Here is a 20,039-nt window from a genome sequence, read left to right as displayed (position 1 = left end):
CAGTTACCCCCCCTCTTCCCCATAGGTATAGGCAGTTACCCCCCCCCCTCTTCCCTATAGGTATAGGCAATTACACCCCCCCCTCTTCCCCATAGGTATAGGCAGTTACCCCCCCCCCTCTCTCTTCCCTATAGGTATAGGCAGTTACCCCCCCCCCTCTTCCCCATAGGTATAGGCAGTTACCCCCCTCTTCCCCATAGGTATAGTCAGTTACCCCCCTCTCTCTTCCCTATAGGTATAGGCAGTTATCCCCCCCCCCTCTTCCCCATAGGTATAGGCAGTTACCCCCCTCTTCCCCATAGGTATAGGCAGTTACCCCCCCCCTCTTCCCCATAGGTATAGGCAGTTACCCCCCCCCGTCTTCCCCATAGATATAGGCAGTTACCCCCCACTCTTCCCTATAGGTATAGGCAGTTACCCCCCCCTCTTCCCCATAGGTATAGGCAGTTACCCCCCCCCTCTTCCCCATAGGTATAGGCAGTTACCCCCCCCTCTTCCCCATAGGTATAGGCAGTTACCCCCCCCCCCCCTTCTTCCCCATAGGTATAGGCAGTTACCCCCCCCTCTTCCCCATAGGAATAGGCAATTATCCCCCCCTCTTTCCCATAGGAATAGGCAGTTACCCCCCCCCCTCTTCCCCATAGGTATAGGCAGTTACCCCCCCCCCTCTTCCCTATAGCAATAGGCAGTTATCCCCCCCCCTCTTCCCCATAGGTATAGGCAGTTACCCCCCCCCCCTGTTTCCCATAGGTATAGGCAGTTACCCCCCCCCCTCTTCCCCATAGATATAGGCAGTTACCCCCCCTCTTCCCCATAGGAATAGGCAGTTACCCCCCCCCTCTTCCCCATAGGTATAGGCAGTTACCCCCCCCCCTCTTCCCCATAGGTATAGGCAGTTACCCCCCCCCCTCTTCCCCATAGGAATAGGCAGTTACCCCCCCCCCTCTTCCCCATAGGTATAGGCAGTTACCCCCCTCCCCCCTCTTCCCCATAGGTATAGGCAGTTACCCCCCCCCCCTCTCTTCCCCATAGGTATAGGCAGTTACCCCCCCCCCCCTCTTCCCCATAGGTATGGGCAGCTACCCCCCTCCCCCTCTTCCCCATAGGTATAGGCAGTTACCCCCCCTCTCTTTTCCATAGGTATAGGCAGTTACCCCCCCTCCCCCCTCTTCCCCATAGGTATAGGCAGTTACCCCCCCTCTCTTTTCCATAGGTATAGGCAGTTACCCCCCCTCCCCCCTCTTCCCCATAGGTATAGGCAGTTACCCCCCCCCCTCTTCCCCATAGGAATAGGCAATTACCCCCCCCCCCCCTCTCCTCCCCATAGGTATAGGCAGTTACCCCCCCCCCCCCCCCCCCCCTCTCTTCCCCATAGGTTTAGGCAGTTACCCCCCTCCCCCCTCTTCCCCATAGGTAAAGGCAGAATTGCCACAGGGGAATTGGGGTGGGTGGGGTGGAATTCAGAGATAGAGATACATACACATATATACACACACACACACAAACACTGACTGACAGACACACACACATAGTAACAGACACACTTACCTACTACCGCTGCACCTCTCCAGTCTCCAGTCTCAGTCTCGGCGAGTGACGTGACGTCCTGCGCGGGTCTGCGGAGTGACGTCACTTCCGCAACGTCCCTCCGCAGATCCAGCCGCCCGGCCGCACAGCATTGCACAGTGCCAGGTAAAGTTTTAGACTGGGACTGGGAGACAGGGACCTGTGCTGAGCAGCATGGTGCGGGCGTAGTAGCAGCGGCGGGCGGGAGGGTATGAAGCCATTATCGGTCCCCCAACCTTAATTCTTGGGGGGGATCCGTCCCCCCCGGTTCCTACGCCCCTGGCCGTATACCCAAACAGGCCAAGTAATGTTAAAAAAAAAAAGTAAAAACTAAGTGTTTGGGAGGGAGGGATGTTATTGCATGTATGTATATATTCATATATATATATATATATATATATATATATATATATATTAGCCCAGGGGGGATTGGGGGAGAAATAATTGCACAAGGGCATTAAGATGTAGGGGGGGAGGGATAATGGCAAAAGGGGATCAGAGGGAGGGGGAATTATGGCACAGGGGGATGAAGATGGAGGGGGAGGGGTAATAAATATCCCCCCCCCCCCCGATCCCCTTGTGCCATTATTCCCCCTCCATCTTAATCCCTTTGTGCCATTATTACCCCTCCCTCTGATCCCCTCTGCCATTATCCCTATCCCCCCTCCATCTTAATCCCCTTGTGCCATTATCCCCCCCCCCCCTCCATCTTAATCCCCTTGTGCCATTATCCCCCCCCCCCTCCATCTTAATCCCCTTGTGCCATTATTCCCCCTCCATCTTAATCCCCTTGTGCCATATCAGATAATAATGGCACAAGGATTAAGATGGAGGGGGGGGGGGGGGGGGATAATGGCACAAGGGGATTAAGATGGGGGTGGGGATAATGGCACAAGGGGATTAAGATGGAGGGGGGGAGTAATGGCACAAGAGGATAAAGATGGAGGAGGGAATAATGGCACAAGGCGATTAGAGGGAGAGGGAATAATGGCACAAGGGGATTAAGATGGAGGGGGGAATAATGGCACAAGGGGATTAAGTATCGCGTTAGTATAAAGGTAAACACTCGCCATTATGAAAATAAGTAATTTTATTATTTATTTTGTCCACGGGTACCCTTCGTGTGTAAATTCAGCACAAATTTACGCGCGAGGGGTACCCACGAACATAATTTCACCCTTTGGGGGTACAGTCACGAAAAAGGTTGAAAACCACTGGTATAGAAGTTAAATGATAGGAAACATGTATGGACTACAGTCACCATCAGTATAGAATATCAGAGGAGATAGAAGAAGCATTTCCTCCAATCCAGCATTAAACATGACAGCTCTGGCGGTTCTCGAAGCTCTAATGTATCAGGAAATGTTTACCCACGGTGACAGAACCGCTTTAGTGCGGCTTAGCCGAATCCAGACAACAGCAAGGTTCATGTCTGAGACCCTCGGATGCTCCTTCTCCTCCGATAGGTCAAGATTACATATATATATATATATATATATATATATTCACAGCCGCAGCTGTATGTTCTCAGCAAGCTTGTCCTATTGTTTACACCAATGTGAACAGATGCAGAAGTGATGGATGAGGTTCAACTGAGCTTGCGAGTTATATTTAAACATCCTATTTTGTGTCTTAATCATTTCTAGGCCTCATAAAACATCCTGTGCCAGAGCAAAGTGAGTGCAAGTCATTTCCTGCTGAATATGGCTGACGGAGTCGGGATATCGTAGATAGCTCTGTAATAAGGCGCTATATACTGTAGCTTTACCATTTATGTTCCGTTATTTAGGTACAGTGGTCCCTCGACATACCATGGTAATCCGTTCCAAATGGACCATCGTTTGTTGAAACCATCGTATGTTGAGGGATCCGTGCAATGTAATGTATAGGACAGTGGTCTACAACCTGCGGACCTCCAGATGTTGCAAAACTACAACACCCAGCATGCCCGGACAGCCAACGGCTGTCCGGGCATGCTGGGAGTTGTAGTTTTGCAACATCTGGAGGTCCGCAGGTTGAAGACCACTGGTATAGGAAGTTGTACTCACCTGTCCCTGCCGCTCCGGACCGTCACCGCTCGTCACCACTGCCCTGGATGTCGTCGTCCAGCGCTGTCGCCGCGTCCCCAGGGTGTCCCCGATGCTCTGCATCCCCGGCATCCTCGCTCGCCGTCACCGCCATCATGTCGCTACGCACGCCGCTCCTATTGGATGACGGGACGACGTGCGCAGCGACGTGATGACGACGCTGGAGAGCGCAGACGATGCAGGGGATCCCGAAGAGGACGCGCCGGAGCCCCGAGGACAGGTAAGTGATCGTCAGCGGACCACACGGGGCACCGTAAACGGCTATCCGGTGGCAGCTGAAGCAGTCAGCGCTGCCGGATAGCCGTTTATGCGATGGCCCCGACATACAAAAGCATCGTATGTTGATGCTGCCTCTGAGAGGCCATCGTATGTTGAAATGATCGTATGTCGGGGCCATCGTAGGTCGACGGGTCACTGTACTTTGCAGCGCTGTTATTTAGGCTCTATATACTGTAGCTCAGCCATTTATGTTCTGTTATATGGTACTTTACAGTTCTATTATGTAGCCATTCTATAGATCTGAATCTGATATTTAGATACAATATAATGCAATGATTTAGCTATTTAAAGGGGTACTCCAAAGGATAGGGGATAAGATGTCCGCCACTGGGGACCCCCGCAATCTGTCATTCAGTACCCACCTTTGCAAGCTCTCCGCAGCGCTGGACGCTCCGAGTGTGCAGCGTGACGACCACGGGGCCGGAGTATCGTGACTTCACGACTCTGTTCTATGTGACACCACGCCTTGCCCCCTCAATGCAAGTCTATGGGAGGGGGCGTGACGATAAGATGTATTAGGGCTGGAGTACCCCTTTAATGGCTCTGTTTTTAAGATACTATACAGCTCTGTTATTTAGGTACTACAGGGCTCTGTTATTTAGATCATTGAGCTCTATTATTTAGGTGCTATATAGCTCAATTATTTAAGTACTATCCAGTTCTATTATTTAGGTACTGTACAGCTCTATTATTTAGGTGCTATATAGCTCAATTATTTAAGTACTATCCAGTTCTATTATTTAGGTACTGTACAGCTCTATTATTTAGGTACTCTGAGGGGAACTCATGAAGCTGTTTAGAAACTTTTTTTTTCTGCCTAAAATTGTCTCACCAAAAGTCTCAGTCACTTCCCATGCGACTTTTGTGAGACTTTTGCTTTTGTTCATATTTGAAAGTGAACCACAATTGGCAGTGCTTTAGACTAGTTTTATCCAGTGGGCGCTGATTCATAAAAAGTCTCAAAAAACTCGCAGCACCGTGATTTATGCACAAACTTACACCATGTCACTTCAGCGCTGGAAAGCAGTCTAAACAAGCAACATGGGCGTCAGTACCATGGGGGACAGATGGAACACATCCCCCTGATGAACTGACGCGGTGTTGGTCCTCTGATGCCCCCCCCCCCCCATGAGACTTCACTCACCATCAAACGCTGTTTTATTTGGTCATGTAAAGGTGCGGGTGGGTGCGGAGGCAGGGGCAAAGCGGAACAGGCTGTTTAACGCTAGACTGAGCTTCTTCAAGATGGTATACCAGGCTTGAAGAAGCGCAGTCTAGCATGGAACAACCTGTTCTAGTTTGCCCCTGCCTCCGCCGCCGCACCCGCCTGCACCTTTACATGACAGAATAATACGACGTTGGATGGTGAGCGCAGTCTCATTTCTTCTTTGCGTCTAAGTTGTTATAACCTTTTGTGGACCAACTTTCTTTTGGGAGACCCCTGTCCTTTCCCCTGTTTGCAATTTATATACCCTAGTCCTGCCAGTGCCGAGCCATCGCCTCTTCTATTTTGTAATTTAGGTACTATATGGTTCTTTTATACAGGTACTATACAGCTCTATTATTTAGGTCCTATACAGCTCTGTAATTTAAGTACTATCTAGTAATATTATTTAGGTCCTATACAGTTCTAACATTTAGGTACTATATGGTTCTATTATTTAGGTCCTATACAGCTCTAACATTTAGGTACTATATGGTTCTATTATTTAGGTCCTATACAGCTCTAATATATAGGCACTATATGGTTCTATTATTTAGGTCCTATACAGCTCTAATATTTAGGTACTATATGGTTCTATTATTTAGGTCCTATACAGCTCTAATATTTAGGTACTATATGGTTCTATTATTATGGTACTGTACAGCTCTGTTATTTAGGTCCTGTACAGCTCTAATATTTATGTAGCCTACAGCTGTGATTAAAGGGGTTTTCCACCATAAGGGGATTTTAGTACATATCTGGCAGGCAGTAATGGACATGCTTAGGAAGAATCTGCACTTGTCTTGGGGCTAAATGGCTATGTTGTGAGATTACCATAACACTGTGGCTAGCTTTTTGTGAACTGGTATTTCCTGTTTGAATTTTCTTTTTTTTTACTACAAACCCCATAATTCCATTTTCATCCCTCCCACACATCAGCCACCCAACCCACTGAAACATAAATGAGCTGCATCCATTCAAAAGACCTGTGGTTTTCAATCAGAGTGCCTACAGCTGTTGCATTAGTTGCAGATTGATCCCTCCCCCCATTGAAGCAGACAGGCTCCCTGTCATCAGCTGACTAGTGTGTCAGGTCTCGGCCGCATTGCAACCTGGGAAAAATCTGAGACAACAGTAATTTTGTATGCTGTTAAAAATAAATATTGGGGTTAAAATCACATAAGAATTGTGAGAAAACCATCACACACAGGTACAGACACCATATTATGAACTACACTAACTTTACAGCCCCTGTAGCATAGTCAAATAAAAAAAATCCTGGAATACCCCTTTAAGGTACTATATGGTTCTCTTGTATAGGTTCTATACAACTCTATTATATAGGTACTATACAGTTTTGTAATTTAGCTACTATATAGGTCTGTTATTTATGTACCATAAAGCTCTATTATTTAGCTACTATAGTGCTCTATTATTAAGTTTCTATACAGTTCTATTAGTTAGGTACTATACAGCTCTATTATTTAGGTTCTGTACTGCTCTACTGTTTAGGCACTATATTGTGCTGTTATTTGGCTATTATACAGCTGTTATTTAAGTACTATACAGCTCTGATATTTGGTACTGAACTGTGCCCCATTTTCTAGCATGAAGGCACAGCTCTCCGCAGTGAAGTTTATGGACTCATAGTCTAAGAGACTTTCTATGAATCTATACACTCTCTAAGGAGAGCTGGTCAGAAGCCAATGGGCACGGTGATCGGTGAAATATAAGATGCAGTTATTTGCACTTTACCAGCGTTCAGGATATCGCAGGTGATGGCTGTGCCAATGAACTTGGGTGAGCACAATTAAGAGTTGTTATTATATTTGAGACTTATATAAGACTTTTAAATTGCCTTATGTTTTTTTTTTTTTATTTTATTTATTTTTTGCTCCCAATAGATATCATCATTGGTGGAGTGTCTTGCTCATTTATTTAAATCCATACAATACCAATACTTTGTATTGGCACTTTTGACCCTTGTTGCACCAGAATGTTATATAAATGAATTTACTCTGAGAAAATGGACCTTATGGTTGAGTTGGAGATATAAAATTCATAGAAGACCTTGCTAAGCCATGCTGGGACAATTTATAGAGAAAAAAATGTATTGTACTGTAGTAGTAAAGACATGAAGAGTACAGATGGTGGGGATGGCGGTGGAGAGGTACCAGTAGGGAAAAGAAAGAAGGCCTTTGCGTGCCAAGAACCTTCGTGTTTATGAGTCTTCCTTCTCTCCAGAATTCCAAAAAGGGGCCAATCCGGACCGAGCGTTAATGATGATTGCTGTTTACAGTAGCATTCTGGCTTTCCAAGCACCTCTACGCCTGGTTACAATTCCTCTATAATGGAATGAGTCTGATCTGTTGATAAACATCACATTGACTATGATCGTCATCATCAAGGGCCATGAAAGGCGTTCTCTAAAAGAAACATTTCCCATATGGCGTTAAAGTCTGGGATGCATTATTTATTCTCACCTGAACACTGAACATACCTAAGAGAATGAAAGAAAGTAAATCCATTACCTCCATTACACGCCTTGGGTATAACACTCAAGACCATTGATGCTATTTGGCAGTCCTAGGCATGTGGCTATATTATGGCTGTGTACAACCTAATTGGATAAAGCACCCTTTGACTTCTTTGGGGCCCTACTGTACTTCTTTGTTCCTCCTACTCACCATAGGCAACCGAACAGGATGCTCCTTTTAGCCATGGCCCTGTTGGATTTAGCTGTGGCTCTCCTCCTAAGCCTGATCGGGAGTACTAAGGGAATCAGCCTGCTATATTTTGCTTGTAGAGTGTTTTGCATGTTTGTGTGGCTATTGACCTTATTTCCCAATTACGCTCTTGTCTTTCCTCACTCCTTTGGCTTAATTCCTGGTATTGACTCCGAGCCTACAGGACTAAAGGTCTTTACCATCTTTTCTTACAAACACCACACCAATTGAAACTATCCACCTATCCAGTGAAGAGCAAAAGTGGCATACAAAGTTTATTTTGTTGTGCCATGCCCCATGTTATGTCATATTAAGGAGGCATTCTCCTACAGAACAAAAGAATAAAGGTCCAGCATTCGTTCTGACCAAAATTTTCCTTCTTTTATTCCTATGCTGCTCTGGAGGATAACACAGGCTATAATTTGCCCAGCAACTTGCAGCAGTAGCTGACATTTTGGAAACTTGACTTTGGGGAACCAGTGTGAAAGAGGTAATGTCCTTGGCCTCCATATTACTGATTACGAAAATCCCTTGAAAGTTTCACTTCTTAGTTGGGTGCTCTTGTTCTCATGCGGTCTCATGTGTAACACCAGCATAACAAAACCTTTGCTAAATATAAAATTACTGCAAATCATAGACATGATGTAATCTGTCAGACTTATTTTTGGAGGTTGTGGCCTTGAAAAGTCTGACATATCTCGCCAAGTCTCATGGGGACCTTCCTCTGCATTTATGGTACACAACCTTTTAGCGCCACAATATCCTATTTTTCAAAGGGAAATTATAAAAATGTTGCCTCTCTGTCTTTTTTCCACATTTGCATATGTAGTGCACTGATGAAAAAATGGAGCTGTCAGTCAGGCTAAATTGGAGTAGTAGTACTTTGGTAGCAATATATGGTGTTGTCATGTGGCAGGGTGGTCTTGATGGTCCCCTGTGAGCAAAAAAAAAAATATTATGGGAATAAGAAATCTAAACACTTGTGCAACTTGTGGTTTCAGGCAGATGAGTAAAATGTTGGTCACTAGCCCTTTAAGAGTTGCTTTCATAGCAGATATATTGACTGGAAGTCTCTATTGCGCGTTTCACCCTTGTTTAGAAGTGAAACTGGCTGAAATGCAGTTCCAGAAAGGACACAGGACCAGTCCAGAGTTTGGCTTACTGTGGTGCAGATACTTGAAATTTGCTCACAATTTTCCAACGCAATACCTTATGGGCATATCATACACTTAAGAAACTTTTTGCGTGTTTTGCCACACAGCACTAATTCTGACTGCAGATCCACAAAGAGATTAGTGTAAGCAGAAGAGTCCGTGTCCAACTGGTTCTCCACTTCTGGCCAGTAGATTCTCCTTCTTGGAGCTGGAAACAGGATACAGGAAGAACATTTCCCTCATAGCTAGGACTGGAGACAACCTTTTGGGAAAAACCTCTGAACTCAGTACTGTGCCGTGATCACAGCGCACGCCGCCCAGATCTGACTCAGATTACATGGTTCTTGCAACTGGAACAGAATTTGAGACATTTTTTTTTCGTAGACTTTGTCTTGAACAGGACACAGGATGGGCCTGAACTAAACTGAACATAAGAGGTATACTCTTACTAGGTGTATACACTTTTATGTGACAGACTGGTCTACCCAGCTGGAGCAGAGATGTTTTACTCTAGTAATAGCCAGACTTAGAATAAACAGTTTTTTGGGGTCTAGCCCTCTGGGGAGAGGAGGTTGGACTAGTCACTCTTTTCACAGCCTTAAGGGTGGGGTTGGGGAATTTTGTTAATATATTTAATTGATAATATATTTAATTCTGGATTGTATGTATTGGATGTATTATGGGGAAAAAAATTATTTTCTGTGTACAATTTTATGAACATATTGGTTCTCATTTACTATTGCAAACCCGACCTGTTTTTGTCGGATTGTGCGCCAGATTCTGTCGCATTGCAGCAGAAATTCTGTCTGCGCCAGATTTTGCTCCAGAATTGAAAAAACCCCGACTAACTCTCCATTGTGGTAAGAAAACCCGAAAAAGGGGTGTTGCTGCCGGGAAAAGGGGCCGTGTTCTCCAAAAAGGGGGCGTGTTCCGACATTTTCACAAAAAAACAACATATTTACTAAGGTTTCCACATTAAATGTGGTGGATTTGAGCTGAGGAAAACCCGACAGATCAGAACATGTGTAAAAAAAAAAGCAAAATGTAGGGAAAGTGTAAAATGTAGGGAAACCTTAGTAAATACCGTGGAAAATAAATTGCAGGGAATTAAAATAATAGATAATAATAATAATAATAAAAAAAAAAACAATACAAAGAGACCTTTGTATGTCACACATCTTCTTTAACCAGAACCTGAAGTTTCAATTTTACTGAGTGTCTGGAGTTGTCCCTCTGTTTCCTGCACATATAAGTTGTCATGCATGTAGCCCAAGGAGGTGCAGGGGAAACAGTTATACCCAGGACTTAAAGGGGTACTCCACCGCTAGACATCTTATCCCCTATCCAAAGGATAGGGGATAAGATGTCTGATCGCGGGGGTCCCGCCGCTGGGGACCCCCGCAGTATAGCATGTGGCACCCACCTGTTTCTGCTCCAGAAGCGCTGGAGGGTCTGGGTCCCGACCACCGTAACGGAAGTCCGTGACGTCACAACTCCGCCCCCGTGTGATGTCACGCCCCGTCCCCTCAATGCAAGTCTATGGGAGGGGGCGTGACGGACGGAGCAGAAACAGGTGGGTGCCGCATGCTATATTGCGGGGGTCCTCAGCGGCGGGACCCCGACGATCAGACATCTTATCCCCTATCCTTTGGACATGCTCGACCCTTCTCTTCGCTGACATCATCTGTAGGAGGAAAGTCTAGAGGCCTACAAATTAGATGGTTGGCCAGTTCTACCGAAAACAATGGGTTCGGACGACTTTTGACTAATATGTATAGTTGGCCTTTAGAGATTTTGCATTGCGGCCCAAGTCACCCAGTTGACATCCCATGCCTGCCTCCAGGATCACACAGAAGTAGACCTACAGCCCTGGCTATACAACACAAGACAACCTAGAAACCCAACCTTTTGTTCTTTACCACAAACGTATCTTAAGGGTGTTTACATTGACTGTTCTGTTAATGGTCCTATTGTGGTTACTCATATCTGCAGCTTCCATCTTACCCCTGTTCCTTAGAAGATGAATGAATTCCAGCTGATAACATAATTCTGCTCGCTGCAAGGTTCCTTCAATTAGTTAATTGTCGTTCTGCACAAAAAAAGTAAAGAAGCGGGAGGAGGGGGGGGGGCTGGGGGGAACACATTCATTTTGGATGTGGAAGTGGCCCGAGGGAAGAGGAAGTACTTTCACCACAACTGTTATTCCTGCTTGTGTTAACTGTACCAGCCACAAAACCACAAAGATCCTTCTCTTAACAGGTTTTAATCATAGGCTCTCCATTCACAAAAATAAGCTATTTGGAACAAAAAGGACCTTGTTATTATTACAAATTACACATTGGAAGTGTGGGAATATTCATCAGAAAATTCCGGAAATATCCATATAGAGGTCCCAAAAAAATAAAAAACGGAGGCTTCCACTGGGGTTTCACATTTTTGAATATTTTTCACCATAAGAATAGCCCAGTTCTTATTTCCATTCTTGCCGTCAAAAATACCAAAACCAAGACTGCATATTAAAGTCAGGGCCTGCAAATGTATATATCATGACTCCTGTGTATATGGGAACTTTTTATATGTACGGTAAGGTTTGGTTTTAACTTTACTACTGCAGGAGAAGGAAACCGGAATGGTGTGTAGAAAATCTGTAGCGTAAAACAGTACCAGAAAAGTGTATACTGTCCTGACTGCCTTGCGTTCTGACGCCTAACATCGGGATTCTGCGGGTCCAGTGGGACCTAATAAAATGCTTACGTGTGCGTGCGGTAATGAGGTTGTTGCAGGCGGGAACAGGTCGTCACAGAATATACGGCAGTTCTCACAAAATCCTGGGTGGTCCTGCAAAGCTCTGAAATAGCATGAGGGGTGATGGTAAATGGCACAAGAGGGTAATGAAATGGTATGAAGAGGGGATGAAATGGCAATAGGGGGTGATGAAATGGCACAGGGGGTACTATCTCTAAAAGTTGGGACAAAATGTAAGCGGGAGCGGGCAGGATAGGACACACATGTTCCTGGAGCAGGCAGGAGTTGAACACACACCTTGCAGGAGCGGGCGGTAATGGTAATGTGGTAACCCAGTACAGAATCACGTGTTCTTCTGTACTTCTGCCCATCCTGTGTGGCAGATGCTGCTTCAATGTCCATCATGGGTCTCCTCTCCTCCGAACTGTCTATAATGCACTATATAATGTGATGTTATAAGGGTTAATGTATTGTATTTTCTATGCACTTGTTACCTTAAGAAATCTATTGTTGTCAAGGACCTTGTTGTTAAGGGGAGTATGCAGTGGTGAACAGGTGACTTGTTCGGCCAATGGGGTCTCTTGTCCGCTTATATAGTGAGGTACAGTGAGGTTGCTGAGGTACAGTTTGGTGAGGTGGATCTGAAAGGAGGCCTGAGGCCTAAGTCCAGCAACCAAGCATCTACTACAACTCAGCCCCACTAACGAGGTGAAAGTCAAAGTCTTGCGGTAAGCCTACAGTCTTGGGGATATTATACAAGTCAAGTCAGCAAGCTAGTCAAGTCCAAGTCTCTAAAGCATAGCGTGGGCTGCATTAGTCATATACAGCTATGTGTCCCAGCAAGCCGATAAGCTTCCCTAAGTTCACCCTGCAACTCTTTCATGCTACTCTGAGCCGTAACGGATTGTACCATCTTGTCAACTGCAGTAAAGCAAGCCAGTTAACCGTAACCTTGCGTCGGAGTGATTATTTGCCCCGTGCCTGGCACAGGTGTAGCTGGCCTACCTCGGGTGGTGTATAGGTCAACCACGCCCTGGCATCACAAAAAGGTTAACTACACATTACCCCGTCTGACACCACAGAAATAATTCCATCAGGAGCGGGCGAGAGCGGGATTAAGAAAAAATTTCTGCACAGGGCTCTACATTGCGTTGCACATCTGTGTCCAGCTGTCAATTGCAGGTCATGGGATCAATGGAGCCAATGTTACAGAATGAAAGTGTATAACAAAAGATGCTAGACAGTATGATTTACCGCCAGTACATGGAACAGGCTGCCCCTCAGGGACTCTGCAATCTTCTGCCTGAGGTGAGTTGCTCAGCTCACCTCATGGCAGATAAGGTCATATGCATGGTTTTTACAGGTTGAAGGGTTGATTGTGAGACTACTCAGGTGCCATTTGTCTTGGAAGAAACATTACATCTAACCAGGAAAACTCTGGCCTTGTTGATCTTTTTGCAGCTCTTGGATCTTTCAAGTGGGGAATGTCAAGCAGGCTATAGTCTTGACTGGCATCTGTGTGCAGAATTTAAGTTGGCCTACATGGGTTCTGCCAACCAATGTGCTCGGGGGCCTCCAGACTCTACCTTGATGGTAGATGTAAGGGAAGGGTCAGGTGTGTTCTATATGAACCTGCTTATAATGTTTTTACTCCCCATTAAGCATGTAGGTGCATGATAGGGTCCATATGTATGATGAGCTTAGGTGCATATGCTACTTTTGCACCATCCCCTATAGCTATAACTCTGAAAGTAGAAACATGTAGCCCACTTGTCAACCTGTTTCATTTCTGTTACCACTATATGCCTTTCATTTGCCAAAGACATGAAATCTAAATTGAAATCTAGATCGCTAAGATTGCTTGAGGATTCAGGCATGGATATACCGACAGATAATGTCTATGGCTAGCTTCAGTCCGAGAGTCAAGGAACAAGAACAATGCCCAGTTTGTCCATCAAGGGTGAAATTAGATGACACATGACCATCTGGTCACAGTTTTGTTGACTCGGTCACAGTGATGTCTTCAGGACCATTTGGTAAGGTCAGGAGATTATGTATCTGACTTGATTGTTTGAACTTAGATTATTCATGAAAAATAGGTGTATTCATTTCTGGTTCCAATTCCACCTGGAATGCATTTGAAGATTATTCCAGAACTCCATTTACCCTCTTATCTGCAAGGCTAAAGCAGGTGATATGGTTCCAGCGCTGCAAGAAAATTTGCATGATTTTCTGAGAATTATGCAAAGGTTGAGCAAATATTGACATGAATGAGTCAGCTAATGTCATCTCAGATAGCTTTACCGTAGATGGACTGAACAAGAAAGTCAATTCCGATAATGCACTCTTTTCCAACGTGGTCTTTAACCCCTTAAGGACACAGCCCATTTTGGCCTTGAGGACACAGCTAACTTTCATTTTTGCATTTTCTTCTTCTCGCCTTTTAAAGGGGTACTCTGGTGCTTAGACATCTTATCCCCTATCCAAAGGATCGGGGATAATATGCCTTACCGCGGGAGTCCCGCCACTGGGGACCCCCGTGATCTTGCACGCGGCACCCCGTTTGTAATCAGTCCCCGGAGCGTGTTCGCTCCGGGTCTGATTATGGGCGATCACAGGGCGGGCGGCGTGTGACGTCACGCCTGCGCCCCCGTGTGACGTCACGCTCTGCCCTTCAATGCAAGGCTACGGGAGGGGGCGTGATAGCTGTCACGCCCCCTCCCATAGGCTTGCATTGAGGGCCGGAGCGTGACGTCACACGGGGGCGCAAGCGTGACGTCACACGCCGCCCGCCCTGTGATCGCCCATAATCAGACCCGGAGCGAACATGCTCCGGGGACTGATTACAAACAGGGTGCCGCGTGCAAGATCACTGGGGTCCCCAGCGGCGGGACTCCCGCAGTCAGGCATCTTATCCCCTTTGGATAGAGGATAAGATGTCTAAGCACCGGAGTACCCCTTTAAGAGACACAACCCCTTTATTTTTCTATCCACAGAGCCATATGAGGGCTCGTTTTTTGTGGGACCAATTGTTATTTCTTTTTACCATAAAATGTAAATATTACTATTTGTGAGGAAAAATTGGGAAAAAATGCAATTTTGATAATTTTAGGAGGTTTTGTTTCTACGCAGTGCACTTTACATTAAAACTGACATGTTTTCTTTATTCTGTAGGTCAATACCCAATTTACATGCTTTTCTATTATAGTACTATTTTTATATATTTTTTAAAGGCAAACTTTTCATCATTTTTCTGTATATGGGTATGCATTTTTTCTACTGTGGTTTGTTTTTATTAGTACCATTTTTGTTTTGAAAGGACTTTTTGATAACATTTTATACATTTTTTCAGAAATGTGATGTGACCGAAAATCAGCAATTTTGGACTTTAGTATTTTTTTATGTTTACACTGTTCACCCTATGGCCGGGGTCTCAAACTGGCGGCTCCAGATGTTGCAAAACTTCAACTCCCAGCATGCCTGGACATTCCCAGACAGCCATTTGCTGCAGCTAACGGCTGTCGGGAATGCTGGGAGTTGAAGCTTTGCAACATCTGGAGGGCCACCAGTTTGAGACCCCGCCCTACGGGATCATTAAAGGGGTACTCCAGCGCTAAGACATCTTATCCCCTATCCAAAGGATAGGGGATAAGATGCCTGATCGTGGGGGTCCTGCCACTGGGGACCCCCGTGATCTTTCACGCGGCACCCCGTTACCATCAGTCCCCGAAGCATGTTCGCTCCGGTTCTGATGACTGGTGACCACGGGGCCGGAGTATTGTGACGTCATGGCCCCGCCCCCTTGTGACCTCACACTCCGCCCCCTCAATGCAAGCCTATGGGAGGGGGCGCGTGAAAGATCGCGGGGGTCCCGCTGCTGGGCATAGGGGATAAGATGTCTTAGCGCCAGAGTATCTCTTTAACATTATATTTGAATAGTTCAGACATTTCTACACACGGATATACCAAATATGTCTATTTTTATTTTTTTTCTATATGAAACATGGGATAAGGGGAGGTTTTTAATTTTTATTATGGGAGGGGTTTAATACTATATATATATATTATTTTATTTATTTATTTTTTATTTACACTCCACACAGGGGACTATATTACCGTATATGCAATCGTTAGATTGTATTTACTAAGCAATGATTAGTTTGATTAGTTTGATCAGTGATCTGTTAGTAGAGTCTGCTGAGTCAGGCTCCAATAGCATATTTCCACAGGGTCTGCATGAGCTGCATGAAGAGAACTTTGGCTGCCGGGTAGAACAATCGGACCCCTGCAGTTATGTTGCCGATTGCAAGGCAAAGGACTTTGATTCTTAAATGCCCCTGGGAAGTCCCAAAACACCCTCATGTATCAGAAAAATGGTGCCTATACCTCATTGTAAAGATGCATTAAAGGGGGTATTCCAGGCAAAAACTTTTTTTTATATATCAACTGGCTCCGGAAAGTTAAACAGATTTGTAAATGACTTCTATTAAAAAATCTTAATCCTTCCAATAGTTATTAGCTTCTGAAGTTTTCTGTCTAACTGCTCAATGATGATGTCACGTCCCGGGAGCTGTGCATGATGGGAGAATATCCCCATAGGAACTGGACAGATCCCGGGACGTGAGTCATCAGATAGCAGTTAGAAAGAAAACAGCAACTCAACTTCAGAAGCTAATAACTATTGGAAGGATTAAGATTTTTTAATAGAAGCAATTTACAAATCTGTTTAACTTTCCGGAGCCAGTTGATATATATAAAAAAGTTTTGGCCTGGAATACCCCTTTAAGTAATTTAAGGTATGGTTGCCCTTGAAAGCCAAAATATGTTCTCTTTCACTCAAGTGCATGAAGAAATGCTGTACACACCCAGGACCTCTTGGATGGACTTCCCAAATGGGCACTGAACTCTGTTAATAGTGCAGTAAAAAAATAACGTGGGCAGTGATCCCGTCCCATCTGCTACAGATCAGATTGTCATAGAGAAGTGTTTTTTCTCTAATCCATTCTGTACAATTATCCAAGGTGTTATAGCAAAAAAAAAAATATTTAAGCATAGAATACAATGCTGAAGTATCATAAATAAGGTAGGAATATTGCATTTGCAGCTGCTGGCTCCTCGGGTTCTACTAGCCTGACTTGACCTGTAGCAGGCTCCTAAATAATGGCTCCCTATACTCAGATGACCCCAGGTCTTAATGGTAGAGCAGGATAATAATACCCACAAGAAATACATACATGTAAGTGTCAGTTCAGAAATAATGGAGCAGATAGGAGCAGTAGTACCTGCAGGACGATTGAGCAGTTACTCACCAAGAGAGAGTTAATTACGAATGATTGGAGTAGTAGTAGTACTTGCAAACTGATTCATGAAAACTAAGTTGCTCCTTTTACGTCCCTTTTACAGGTCTCGACAAATCCCCCACCCCCAATGTCTTTGCAGGTTATTTTCTATGTATCAGAAAAATGGAGCCTTTACCTCATTATAAAGATACATTTAAAAAGTTAAGAGTTGTCGTATAATGAGAAAAGCCCTTTCAATGCTCATTCCTAAGCAGCTCACGTATGAGAGGTGTAGTAACAGGCTGTGTCGCCATGCTCAGTAGGAGCAAGGACAGAAAGTGTGTGTGCGGGGAGGGGGGGGGGTCACCCTTTAACAGCGCAGAATTTTAGACCTAAAACAAGGTTCACTTCCAAGTAATTTTAATTACAATAGTTTTTTAGGAAATTGCTTTATATGCAACACTTTGCCCTGCAATCCATGTAACATTATTGGGCTTTGCAAGAAAACCACAATGAGAGCAAATAAGATGTCTTGCTTTAGCAGTACATTAAGTTGCATCATGTGGGGGAACAGTAGAAATTGCACAGGAAAGTTCAATCAGAAAGGCTTAAATGGCCACTGTCATTAGTGTTGAGCGGCATAGGCCATATTCGAATTCGCGATATTTCGCAATATATTCACAAAATTCGCATATTCGCAGCCTTTTTTTTACTATGCGCCATAAAATTTGCATCCACAATCGCCAAAAAATTTGTATGCGCAATATCACGTGATCTTCAGCAAACATGATCATTCTCATTGGCCCACAAGCTAAAAGAAGGGAGGGATCAATATGAGAATTCATATGCGAATCTTCGGGCGCCCGCCAGTCTGACACAGTAACTAGTATTGGAGCCTTGTTTACACCACAAGCTGGAAGCAGGGAGGGATGATCACTGTAATGGGTACTGTGAAAATAAAAATATGCAAATATTCGTAATTGAGAATATATAGCGCTATATTCATGAATATGCGATATTCGCGATAAATATTCGTATTGCGAATATTCGTGCCCAACACTAACTGTCATTACGACAAACTTTTGACATGTCCATGCAACATGTAAAAAGTTTGGAACGGTGGGGGTCTGAGTGTTCAGACCTCCGCCAATCAGGAAAACAAGCAGGGAGAAGTACATGCTCAGTGTGTTTTTCTCCCTTTTCACGAGATCGAGATCACTTGCATTGAGGGGGCGGGGCTGTGATGTCACTAGCGGGGCGCGGCCGTGACGTTACGAGCCTCCGGCGCTGAACCCGACGCTCTAAACAAACGGTGGGTGCAGCACGGAGATCACGGGGTTCCCCAGCGGCATTTTATCCCCTATCCTTTGGGGACGGGATAAGATGTCTAGGGGTAGAGTACCCCTTTAAGTATCACACATGATGCACGATACTTGACTATCTTTGTTCCTTTGTAAGCAAGTCAGAGTATTACTGTCTGTCACACAAATGAATGGGGACATGCTCTGCACACACAGACCTTCTGGACTTGTGGATAGTCTTCCCAAAATAGCAACGTACCCTGTAAAGGGCACAGTGACAAAATAATTTTGGCAGTGATCCCAAGTGAGATTAGGCACCCCCGGTTCACCATTTCTAGGGCTTTCGAGCTATACAGACAACAAGGCTTTAATTGGGCAGGCTGGCTACGCCAATCTCTAATACCAAGGATTAGGTGGCACAAGCCTCTGATTAGCCCAAACATTGGCCAAATGTATTTGTGCCTCCATCCATCATCATAGGGAGCAGCAATGAATGCTCCTTCTAGATGTGTTGGAAACTGGAGTGAACTTTTGCCTTCTCCGTGACCAAATCATACAGCATAAAAACACGATGTTTAGAGAAGGTTCAGGAGCCAGACACAGGGTGCCCTTTTTGTTGCCGAATTTCCATGTCATTTGCACATTCAGGTTATGGAAATTCCGAATGAAACAGAGAGGCTTTTTCCAGGTCATCAATAGGTTGTTCTGTAGGCTGCTTTATTAACGTTCCTTCAGTCGTTCAAAGGAGTCTTGAAAGACGTGTGATCAGAAGGAGTTCTGTGGCTTTACAGCAATTGCAGTATTCCTGAGAGAAGGGGTAAACACGCAGACAACCGGGCTTAACCAAGACATAAATCATTAGGCCGTGCGGTGGACCCCAGACCTCAGAACACATTGATGCATAAATACGTGACGTCCTTATACAGCCATTAGTTACAGTCAATCACATCGCTATGTAAAGTGTTTGCTGCCTCCAGAGCTGCATGCTCATTGACTATGCTCTTCTGTGATGTATCTACAGATCAGATTGACATAGGGCCAACCGGTCTTTGACATAGGGCCAACCGGTCTTTACCTATTCCAGTCCGTACAAATTATCCAAGGTGTTATATCAAGAAAAAATAATAAAATACAATACAAAAATATCATAAATGAGATATGAATATAGCATTTGTAGCATGTGTAACAGCCACTAGGCTGACACCACCTATAAAAACTGCCTTCCCAGGGTCCTAAAAATGACAAAGTGTGAGAGAGAAGTACATACAATGTTCCATCAGTCAGAGGGTCCCATCCCCTAGTGAGTTCAGGTATCCCTGTGTCACCACTTTTAATGCTTTCGGTTTTCAAACCAATCGGCCATCATGGCTTAAAAACAAGAGGTTTGGGTCACCAACAAGTAGCTATTGGGCCAACCTGGGTATACCTAGAATGAAAAGTCCCTGTGTGTTAATGTACCTGTCCATAACCGGTACCCCAGCTCATAGCCATTGATAAGAACACATGGTACACTTCATCTTAGCCAGAAGACAGCTGTTTTTAGGTTATTGCCCATCACCAGTAAAGAGCAGGGCACTGGGTGGCAGCTCAGGGGGTATTATTTATAAATTTCAAAATGTTTATCGTCTATGGCAGCGCTACCCAAACTGTGCACCCCGGTGCCTTGGGGAGACATGGATGGCTTCCAAGGGCGCCGAG

At 44.9% G+C, this 20,039-nt stretch overlaps 1 long non-coding RNA gene across 2 annotated transcripts in view; it reads left to right on the top strand.

Moving 5' to 3' along the window:
- Positions 1 to 1,649: 1,649 nt before the first annotated feature.
- The window catches only part of LOC130277184 (uncharacterized), a 118,508-nt gene continuing 100,118 nt past the window's right edge, over positions 1,650 to 20,039 (top strand). The window contains exons 1-2 of one of the 2 annotated variants that reach the window (XR_008845386.1): positions 1,651 to 1,692; positions 3,213 to 3,242. This is a non-coding gene — a long non-coding RNA (uncharacterized LOC130277184). Of the gene's footprint in view, positions 1,693 to 3,212; positions 3,243 to 20,039 lie in introns of both variants that reach the window. The other variant, XR_008845387.1, reaches the window with a different exon arrangement.

This window comes from Hyla sarda, chromosome 6 (genome assembly GCF_029499605.1).
Source record: "Hyla sarda isolate aHylSar1 chromosome 6, aHylSar1.hap1, whole genome shotgun sequence".
In the NCBI taxonomy this organism is placed as follows: Eukaryota; Metazoa; Chordata; class Amphibia; order Anura; family Hylidae; genus Hyla; species Hyla sarda.
The sequence above is the reverse complement of the archived record's forward strand: the minus strand, read 5'-3'. Positions and strand labels throughout refer to the sequence as shown.